The 11,092-nt window shown below is 43.9% G+C and overlaps 1 long non-coding RNA gene across 1 annotated transcript in view; it reads right to left on the reverse strand.

Moving 5' to 3' along the window:
• Positions 1-767: 767 nt before the first annotated feature.
• Positions 768-11,092, reverse strand: part of LOC108788169 — a 380,303-nt gene continuing 369,978 nt past the window's right edge. The window contains exon 5 of the long non-coding RNA XR_001941322.1: positions 768-968. This is a non-coding gene — a long non-coding RNA (uncharacterized LOC108788169). The remainder of the gene's footprint in view (positions 969-11,092) is intronic.

The raw sequence follows: 11,092 nt of genomic DNA on the forward strand, positions 1-11,092 counted from the left end.
CCTAATAGAGTGTAAGCTCTTCTACCTTCTGTATCCTCCCTTATACCCTAATAGAGTGTAAGCTCTTCTACCTTCTGTATCCTCCCTTATATCCTAATAGATTGTAAGCTCTTCTACCTTCTGTATCCTCCCTTATATCCTAATAGATTGTAAGCTCTTCTACCATCTGTATCCTCCCCTATACCCATCTGTACCTCTGCTATATATACTAATAGATTGTTGCTTAGAAAGAAGCACTGCAGACAAACAAATTTGACGTGTCCATGAATGAGGAATTGCCCGGCTTCATTGCTGATATTTTGTCTCAGAATGGAGCTTTCCCCTTCTCTTCACAATTATTGGTTCACTCAAGACTCCTTGCCCTGAGCTCTACACTTCCTCCTCTTCCCCCATGTGTCTGTTACATTCTATCATTTTCAGCATGTAGCCCAAGAACAGACAATTCTCTTCCTCCCTACATGCCATTGGCTGGATAGTGTGTCACTCATAAGCAATAAACTCAGCAAGCCACCCCCTTTTCTCCCCATTCTTCCCCCTAGGCTCTGCTACATTTTAATATTGTTGGAGGCAAAGCTGTAATACAATGAAACCAATGACTGACAGGTATGGATAGCCACAGAAGAACTGATTATAAAGACAAATCCAAGCAAAACGCACCGCTATAGATACATTATAAACCCTTATCAGTCAACATGTAGCAGCCTTCATATGGCGCCTTCCATAGTCCCTTATGCCCCCCTTCTCCCAAAACAAGAGGACAATTACCTTTCTTTTTGGATTCTTTCTTTGCGCTGGTTTTCACAGCCACTTGAAGTTCTGTCTCCGTTGACATCCTATTAAATCCTTAGGCCTCTTCACACAGATTCAGTGTCTCAGCGAGTCTCATCTAGAAGTCTCCTCCAAAAGAACAACTCGGCCCTTCAGATGAGATTGCCCAAGTCACATCGCTCACTCATGTCTGTCGAGAGCTGCAAGAGAAATGACAAACAGACATATTGGAGGCGCTTAAAAGGACACTTGTCGCAGTGACAAAGGATCGAGAATACTTCAGGGAGAGCGGCTGGAGGTCGGCACAACCTTTCTTTAGTGCTCAAGAATGGAGAAGCTGGAGTTTATCCTTCTATGTGAGCTTTGAGTAGGTTTTCTACACCACCGGGGGGCAAAATATAATTCCACATGACCATGTTTCTTTAAACTGTATATAGATTACAAGTGCATTCAAAATACACTAACAATGTATTACTTCTGTTGGGACCTCCTTTAAAGTGGATTGTCCCTAGTCTAAGTTAGGGGTTCCTTTTTTAAACAATTGGCAGAGCCATTCGCCCTGTAAATCTCTGTGAACGTTCATTCTATGCACAAAAAAGAGGCAAAAACAAACATTCTTAGTATACTTTCAGGTTGAATGTAGTGAGTTATAATACCACATGATGGTCACTAGATGGAGCTGAGGAGCATAGGCAATAAGTATGTATGTTCCTTAGCTCCATCTAGTGGCCATAATGTGGATTTACAACTCAATGCATTACATTACATATTTCCTATGCTCCTCAGCTGCATTTAGTGGCCATAATGCAGTGTTAAATTACATTACATTTGCTGTGAAAAGAAAATACATTAAGAACGTTAGTTATTGCCACTATTGGAACAGAATTAATGTTCACAAAGATTCACAGGCCAAAGTTGATGAATAGACCCCTTAGTTTTTTTACAGCAAGGCTTTAGCCAACCTGAGCATTGTGCTGGTTTCTTCTGAACCCAAGGACATTGCTCATGTTGAATGCTCTCCAGTGGATAGGGTAAGAAGATACAATGTATAACCATATAAACAATATACAAACATTTGGAAAGACTAGAAGGATCCTTTCTCTCCTAGGCTTTGTATGGAGAAGTAGTGGTGGAAGATTCCTGCCTCCCAGGGTGATGCCTGAGTAGGATTTAGCTGCAGCTTCCTAGACTTTTTTGCCTTTAGGAGGAAGCCAGAGCCAAGAAAGGGGGTTTGTTCTCCTAGGTACCCATTTGGGCTTAGAGTGTCCTAAACTGGCCTGGGGCAGAGGCTGAAGATGCTGAAAGGTAGGCGCCCACCCGGGCCGACAGAACCTACATTAGTCTGACAGCCTATCTGTGGCAGAGGTGAAATAATGATGGAAGATAGAAGACAGGATGGGCCCAAAGACTTTTTGTTGCTGATGTTCGGTATTCTCTACCCTAACCCTCTCTCCCCAAGACAACTGAACCAATACATTGGAAGAAAGAAGGTTGAAGGATCTGAAGTCTGTCTGTCGCCTTAGTTGGGTCAGTGAGTGCCTTGGGTGCCCTTCCAGGGTCAGTAACCCTTGGGAAGGCAGGAGAGTCCATAAAGATCCAGTAGCTCCTATAGGAGTCATTGCTACACTACGTTTTTTAAAGGGTAATTTTACCCAAGTTGCAGTCTTATCACTGGGGTAGAGGAAACTGAGGAAATGCTTCTTCGTGCCTGCAGCATACTGATCACTGGGGGAGGGGAGACTGAGGAAATGCTTCTTCCTGCCTGCAGAAGACTGATCACTGGGGGAGGGAAGACTGAGGAAATGCTTCTTCCTGCCCGCAGAAGACTGATAACGGTATCTCAGCATAGGCAATGTCACTGGACTTGGAGCTCAGCGGTGGTCTTTTAATGATAAACAGAAGAGCCTTTCATAATAAATGATACTGAGTCTGTAGCTGTATATTGTGACATGTCAGGAATGTATCCCTACCGACACATAGTTACTGAAAGGTCCACTATAATAACTTACTTAGATGAGGAATTTAGGCAATAAATGTATCACTACCAGTTTAAACCTCCTGCACTAGATGTCAGGAAAGAATGCTTTGTTTTGTTCGTTTGACCCGACGTTCTTATGTTCTTAGCTGCTGCTGAAATCCAAATAAGCACAACGAAAGTGAATTGTCCTAATGAGAGGGACAGACGTAGCGCATATCCATTTCCCACAGCACACAAATGTTACAGCCCATTGGGTGTCAGCAGTCAGGAATGGAATTGCATTATCAGCGCAGACTTCCTCATCTCGTCCTCTTTACTATCAGATACTCATTTAAGAAAAAGAAAATCATGCTTCAGCCACTTGCAGTAGATCATTTGCAAAGCCGCGCATCAGGGAGACAATATGTTGATACTGATAACGATAAAGATCCCGTTCTCCGCCTAACCGGGGAAATAAATGTAAGAATATCCTGTTTTGCCTGGAAAGATAAACACCAATGTGATTACCAGGGGTGCCATATACAGAAGCAGCAGATGAGGAATGAAAAGCACAGATCGGTCCTCTATGGGACTGCCAGCAGAGTGACACATTCGGATGATTCTCAATATACACTGTATGGACTGTATGGCCAAAATAAGTAGAGACACCTGACCATCAGCAGTGCAATATGTGGCCAAAAACATGTAGGCACCTGACCATTAGACCTACAATATGCAGTCAAAATGTAAGTAGAAACGTGACCATCACATCTATAATACATGGCCAAAAGCATGTGAACACCTGATCATCTCACCTACAATACATGGCCAAAAGCATGTGAACACCTGATCATTACACCTACAATACATGGCCAAAAGCATGTGAACACCTGATCATCACACCTACAATACATGGCCAAAAGTATGTGAACACCTGATCATCTCACCTACAATACATGGCCAAAAGTATGTGGACACCTGATCATTACACCTACAATACATGGCCAAAAGTATGTGGACACCTGACCATTACACCTACAATACATGGCCAAAAGTATGTGGACAACTGACCATTACACCTACAATACGTGGCCAAAAGCATGTCGAAAGCATGTGAACACCTGATCATCACACCTACAATACATGGCCAAAAGTATGTGAACACCTGATCATCTCACCTACAATACATGGCCAAAAGTATGTGGACACCTGATCATTACACCTACAATACATGGCCAAAAGTATGTGGACACCTGACCATTACACCTACAATACATGGCCAAAAGTATGTGGACAACTGACCATTACACCTACAATACATGGCCAAAAGCATGTTAACACCTGATCATTACACCTACAATACATGGCCAAAAGCATGTGGACCCCTGACCATTACACCTACAATACATGGCCAAAAGCATGTGGACACCTGATCATCACACCTACAATACATGGCCAAAAGCATGTGTCATCACACCTACAATGCATGGCCAAAAGCATGTGGACCCCTGACCATCACACCTACAATACATGGCCAAAAGCATGTGAACACCTGACCATCACACCGATAATACATGGCCAAAAGCATGTGAACACCTGATCATCACACCTACAATATATGGCCAAAAGTAGGTGGACACCTGATCATCACACCTACAATACATGGCCAAAAGCATGTAGACACCTGATCATCACACCTACAATATATGGCCAAAAGCATGTGAACACCTGACCATTACACCTACAATACGTAGCCAAAAGCATGTGAACACCTGACCATCACACCTACAATACAGGGCCAAAATTCTGTGGACATCTGACCATTATAGTGACACTTCCAGGACAAAGGTATGTGGACAATCTCCTACCAATTGAGTTCAGGCACCTGATCATCACACCTACAATACATGGCCAAAAGCATGTGAACACCTGATCATCACACCTACAATACATGGCCAAAAGCATGTGAACACCTGATCATTACACCTACAATACATGGCCAAAAGTATGTGGACACCTGACCATTACACCTATAATACATGGCCAAAAGCATGTGGACCCCTGACCATTACACCTGCAATACATGGCCAAAAGCATGTGGACCCCTGACCATCACACCTACACTATATGGTCAATAGTATGTGGATCCCTGACCATCACACCTACACTATATGGCCAATAGTATGTGGACCCCTGACCATTACACCTGCAATACATGGCCAAAAGCATGTGAACACCTGATCATTACACCTACAATACATAGCCAAAATTCTGTGGACATCTGACCATTATAGTGACACTTCCAGGACAAAGGTATGTGGACAATCCCCTACCAATTGAGTTCAGGCATTTGCAGTGAAGGGTGTTATTGCTACAGCATACACGGACATATGCCTCCAAAAGCCATTTTCTGGTTCACCGGGACTGTGTAAAAAATTTTGAGGCACCCCCTGAGGTAGCAGAAGGCACACCAGAGTGCGGCGGCACCATGGCTGAGAAAGGCTGCTCTAACCCCTTGTGTCTGGTACCCTGGGCTGGTATCCCAGAAAAGAGGCCTTCAGCCTAAAATGGCAGCTAAAACCGAACAATTGACTAGAAAGTACTAGACATGTTCAACTCATTATTTGTGCATCATTTGAGTTAATTATAATTTGCCATTTTTTTTTGACACCCAAATTAACCAACTGAGCCCCAAAATCCACCACTATCTGGATTATTCCATCTTCCAGTGAGAACTCCATCTTCCAGTGACTTCTGCCGTATTTATAACATCATATTTGATCTTTTGTCATCTGCAGTAGCCTAATCATTTATATAAATTCCCTCTATGGGGGCTTCCATGCTTGGTCTCCCAAAGCCAACCACTGATCTCTGCACTCTTTCTTCAAAGTTGATATACATGTGTTGTAGAATAACCCAGACCACTGTCTTGTGGGGTGAAAACATAGCACATTTCAATGACATATTTATACCATGTTGACCATTTATGAAAAAAAAGCCTCATAATGTATGACATCACACTCATTAATACCAGCCAAACCAACTCATGGAACCTTCTAGACATTCAAACGTCTGAGAATTTCCAGGAGACAGTTGCATTATTTAGCCATAACAAGCTTACTTGGAGCAAGATAACCCAGAATCTCTCTTGCTTGTTCCCACATAACAAACTACTTTCCAATGTCCACACATTCTTGGTTTATTAACTCTCTGTAAGGTTGGAGGAGCTGAAAGGAACAAGACCATAACCATCAGACCTGTATTCTGACTCAAGCCATGGTTAAAATTCCCCTAACATCACTCCCTCTGTTTCCTATTAGCAGCGAAACCATATAATCATTACCAATGCCACTTTTACGGGTTACTCAGATACTGATTTGACAGAATGCATGTTTTAAAACAACACCAGCAGGAGCAATGCATAAAATGAATATTAAAACTACAATAGCAACTGTTGTCTTAAGAAATGATCCCAACATGTTACTCAACCAAGTTCCTACTGAACCCATCCATGAAAATGCATCCCACACACTCTAACCCAGGTGTCTATATGTTTTTCTTCTAACTGCCCTCTTATGAGATTCATAATCTGAAGCAAATGTTCAACACCTACTGCCTGACACAGTTTACAGACTTCACCCTCAGCTACCAAGGAAAAATGGTTATCTGATCCATGGTATGGATTCCCCATCCTGTCTATCTCCCCAGCATTAATATCAATCCCCATAACCATCTCTCCCCATCTATAATAATACCTCCAAGAGGCAAGGTGTCTAAATACTCTGACAACAAGCTACCCCCAGTCCACATGCTCCAATAGCCATGTAGTACAGTTAGTGGGAAACTTAGGGGGTTATTCACTATTGAGCCGAAGGATACAGCCGTAGCTTCGGCTCTCATCGGCATTCACAATAGCCTGTACAGCATCTGAAGGCAACTGAGCAGCTCAGCCAAGCTCGGCTTGACTGAGTCAAAGTGACAGCCGAAGCGGGGCGAACGGCCTGCCGAAGGCCGGCCGTTCTCCCCGCAAATGACAACTGCGCGGAGCCAGCCATGATCTCACGGCTCGCTCCGCCCAGTTGTAATGACAGATCAGCATACCCAAATGACCGGGGGGGCGACTGATCTGTTATTGAACAATAACAACCGGGCGGAGCCGGCCATGACATCACAGCCAGCTCCATCCAGTTGTTATTCATTGGCCGGGATCTGCTAGAAGACTCTAGCAGGTGCCGGCCAATAGGAAACAGTTGGGCAGAGCTAGCTGTCACTACTAGCTCCGCCCAGTTGTTTTTCTTTTGCCGGCATCTATGCCGGCAATTTTTAAAAATGATTTACATCTTTTTTTCTTTAAGCTATTTTAATTAGTTTTTAATTTTTCAACTTTTCTTTTTCTATTTTTTTTCTTTATTTCACTGATTTTTCTATTCTGCTCGGTACTATGGAGGTACCACGCTCAGCGGCATTCGGCTATTCACTCACTGCCATTCGGGCCTATGAGAATAGGGGCGAAAGGCAGCGAGTGAGCTGCCGGAGTTTCGGCTCAGCCAATCCAGATGTTGGATTGGCTGAGTCGAACTCCTTCTGCACTTCGGCTCAGCCTTCGGCAGCTTTGTGAATAACCCTCTTAGTGAATAAATTAGATGTTGACTTAGTTGCAAAATCATCCCACAGTAAATGATATTAGTTCACCTGCGTCCAGAAATTCATTCACATGGGAATTTCTGTAGGAGGCTGCACACATTCACAGACACAAAACGTTTACAGAAGAGAAACATTTGTCACAGCACAAGAGAGATTGAGACAATGGTCCTGAACATGGCAGGAGCGGAGGGACTAAAAGCTTACCTAACCTGGTCAACTGTCCATCCCATCCTCCAAATTGGCCCTTTCTGTCTGGTCAGCAAATCAATCTCTTGTAGGAGAACCTTAACTACTGTCTTGCACGGTGAAGATATAATAGTCTACTGAATGTGTATATGTGGCACTTTGACACCAAAAGCAAAGGGCTAGATTGTTTTGAGGATTTATTTATACTATTTCGACCAGTTATGCAAAAAAACAGAGCAACATGTGACCTACCCCTCATTAGTATCAGCCAAACCAACTTATGGAGCCTTGTGGAAGACGTCCAAACTGCTGGGAATTTGCAGAAGACATTCTCATGATTTAGCCAAAACAAGCTCACTTGGAAGATAACTCAGAGACTCCCAGTGTCTCTCTTGCGTGTTCCCACATAAACTATCCCTTTCCAATGTCCAAACATTCATGGTTTATTAACTCTCTACAACGTTGAAGGAGTTGAGGAGCTGAAGAAGACCGTAACCACCATGGCCTGACTGAAGCCATGCTCGAGATTCCCCCAACACATTTTATCATGTGATTGTACAATCTCTTTAGATCTACCAGTCACAATGTAACAAAAAGACCTAAAATGAAATAGAATGTTTATATAGGCCATCACATTGCATTAGACTTGTGCGCCGTCAAAAAATTAGTTCCGTTTCGGAATATCCGGTATTTCGTAATTCGTGTCCGAAACTCAATTCGGATTCGTACGAAATACGAATTTTCGTTAGTTTCGGCACATTTTCGTAACTTTACAAACATTCGTTATGATGAAGTTAAAAAGTAAAAATACCTTTGTTAATATTAGAGCCGATGTGGTAGTTGTTTTTTTATCCGAAATACGAATTCCATTAACGGATTCCGGATCCGAATTTCGTATTTTGGATACAAAAAAACTACCATCAACTCCAATATAAATGTACTTTGCTTTTCAACTTCAATATACCGAATGTTCGTAACGGAATTTCGTATTTCCTGCCTGTGTATTGTAATGCAACCCTCAGCAGCAGCAGCGGATCCGTATTTCGGATTGAAAAAAAAATCTTGTCATGTTGTTCAACCTCATTTACAGGGGTAATATTAGTTCCCGTTTCAAAGAAATTCGGATCCGAAATTCGTTAACGGACTTTCTTATTTCGGATATAATTCGGAAACTGCAATTCGGATTTCGGATGCTTCCGAATTTACGAATTTCAGGAAAATTCGTACGAATTTCGATTTGTAACTAAACGAATCGCACATGTCTACATTGCATAGCTTGGGTACATCAAAGGACATTGCGCTATCAGACTGTAACCTGAATGCCAAGCTTTAGATTTACCAAAATGATGTAATGTGAGGGTCTACTTCAATCTATTACTTTTTTCATTGAGTCAGGCCAAAATATTAATTTGTTTGTTAATCTAAGAAGACTTATGATCGGGCAGCACGGTGGCTTAGTGGTTAGCACTTTGGCCTTACAGTGCTGAAGTTCCTCGGTTCAGCCAGGACACTAGTAGCGTGTATTTTGCATAGCGGCGTCACAAGGGGGGTGCGGGGGATGTGGCCCGCACCCGGGTGACACCATTGGAGGGGTTGACTTTATGTTTGCCTGAAGGAGCCACTTGGTTCCGAAACGTCGCTATAAATGTGACACTATCCCAGTCAATAAAAGGTTACAGTGCGAGTGACCATTTATCGATTTTGTACTATTGGCGGAGGCATCTGTGGTCGCATCGGCACCCGCCCGAGTTTTGGTTTGGGTTGTGGTGGGATATACCTTGGACTTGCCATTGGAGGGTTGACACCAAAATGACTGAGAGTTATTTTGGTGTTACCCCCCTCTAAAAAGTCGGGCACTCAGTCATGGACCGAAAGCCCGACAGTGACAAGAGAGAGGAGGGGACCCGGCGACATACCTCATCCCGCTGGGTGAACATCCCCTCCTCTCTCTGCCGGTTTCCATCACAAAGATGGCCACCAGCAGGCGTCAAGTAGATGACTGTGCGTGCGCGATGATGTCATCGTGCGCGCGTGGTGACATCACTGCGGGTGCCACCCGGTCTCCGCTTCTGGTGTCACCCAGCCTCGGGACGCCCCTGATTTTGCATGTTCTCCATGTGTTTGTGTGGGTTCCCTTCCACACTCCAAAGACATTCTGGTATGTTAATTGGCCCACTATGCAGGTGAGATAGGGACTTTAGATTGTAAGCTCCTGGAGGCAGGGACTGATGTGCCTGTACAGTATGTGCTATATAAATGAGAGCGAATGGAAAGGGAATCCAACCACGCCGATGTGGTTGGATTCCCCATTCTATCTCAGTTTGCTGGCCCTTTAAGGTGGTACGGCTCATTCAGCAGTCAAGCTCATAAAACAGAGAACTACAGAGCATGAATTATAGAAGTCGCAACAAAACTGACAGCAAATTACTTTTTCTTTGGCTGGCAAAGGCAACAACACAAACGGCGCGAGATCCTGCCGCGGTATAGATATATCGGAAGAAAATTGAAGATGGGAAGATTGAGGATTGTGACAGTTCTAATAAATGATGTTTCTGTTTCCCGGGATGGGATTGTAACGCTGAGCAATGTCTCATCAGCCAGGTGATTTGTTTCATACATATTCTCCCCCCGGGGTGGATGTTGGAGATTTGTAGTCGGAGTCAGATGGAAGAGTTTAGACTTGGAGCAGGAAGAGCTGCGGGAAGCGTTGTCACTGCAGCACCTTTCCTGTTGTTTACTGCTCCAGCCATACATAATGTATTCAAGGGGCTGGTTGCTTTAGCTTTGGATACAGCCAATCTCGGCAAAGATAAGCAGCGGGATTCAAAGGAGACTTGTAAACCAAAGCAGTCTGTGTGTACAGGGAAGTCCATATCATCTATTCCTGCATGCTGAAACAATGTATAATAGACATATATTGTCTTAAAGGAGAACTATGAGGGGGAGTGCTTTTCACTCACCTCATAGTTCTAGCCGACCTGTGACAATGAGACTGTCACAGGTCGGCTCAGTAGATCGGGAGGTGAGCGAACACATACCGGCGTTCGCTCACCTCTCCATCCTGTCACAGCTCTCTGCCGTGACAGTGGAGGGGCTGGATTCCCCCCTCCCCGCTCCGATCCGCCAGCGCTGACTGGCGTTCCGGGGGATGGGGGAGGGGATAGCTGGCACTGCCTCTAGATAGGCAGAGCCAGCTGTCAGTCACGCAGCTGGGCGGATCCCGGGACAATTGTCGGGATCCGCTTCAGCTGCGGCGTCTCAGTATACCGCGAGCTGTAGCCTAGGGTGACGGGAGGACGCTAGTTTGTGTCCTCCCGTTACCCTAAGGAGAACTATGGGGAAAAGCCCTAACCCCATAGTTCTCCTTTAAATTGTATTGTAACTGTAATGCCTCGTTCACACCACTGCATATGGTGTGAACGAGGCTTAATATCGATCTTATATTGTAAAGCGCTGCACAAATTACTGGCAGTATATAAATCCTGTATTATAATAATAATAATAATAATAATAATAATAAATAAAACCTTTTTTTCT

The sequence above is a fragment of the Nanorana parkeri genome, unplaced genomic scaffold (assembly GCF_000935625.1).
Source record: "Nanorana parkeri isolate BGI_ZX_2015 unplaced genomic scaffold, ASM93562v1 scaffold309, whole genome shotgun sequence".
NCBI lineage: Eukaryota > Metazoa > Chordata > Amphibia > Anura > Dicroglossidae > Nanorana > Nanorana parkeri.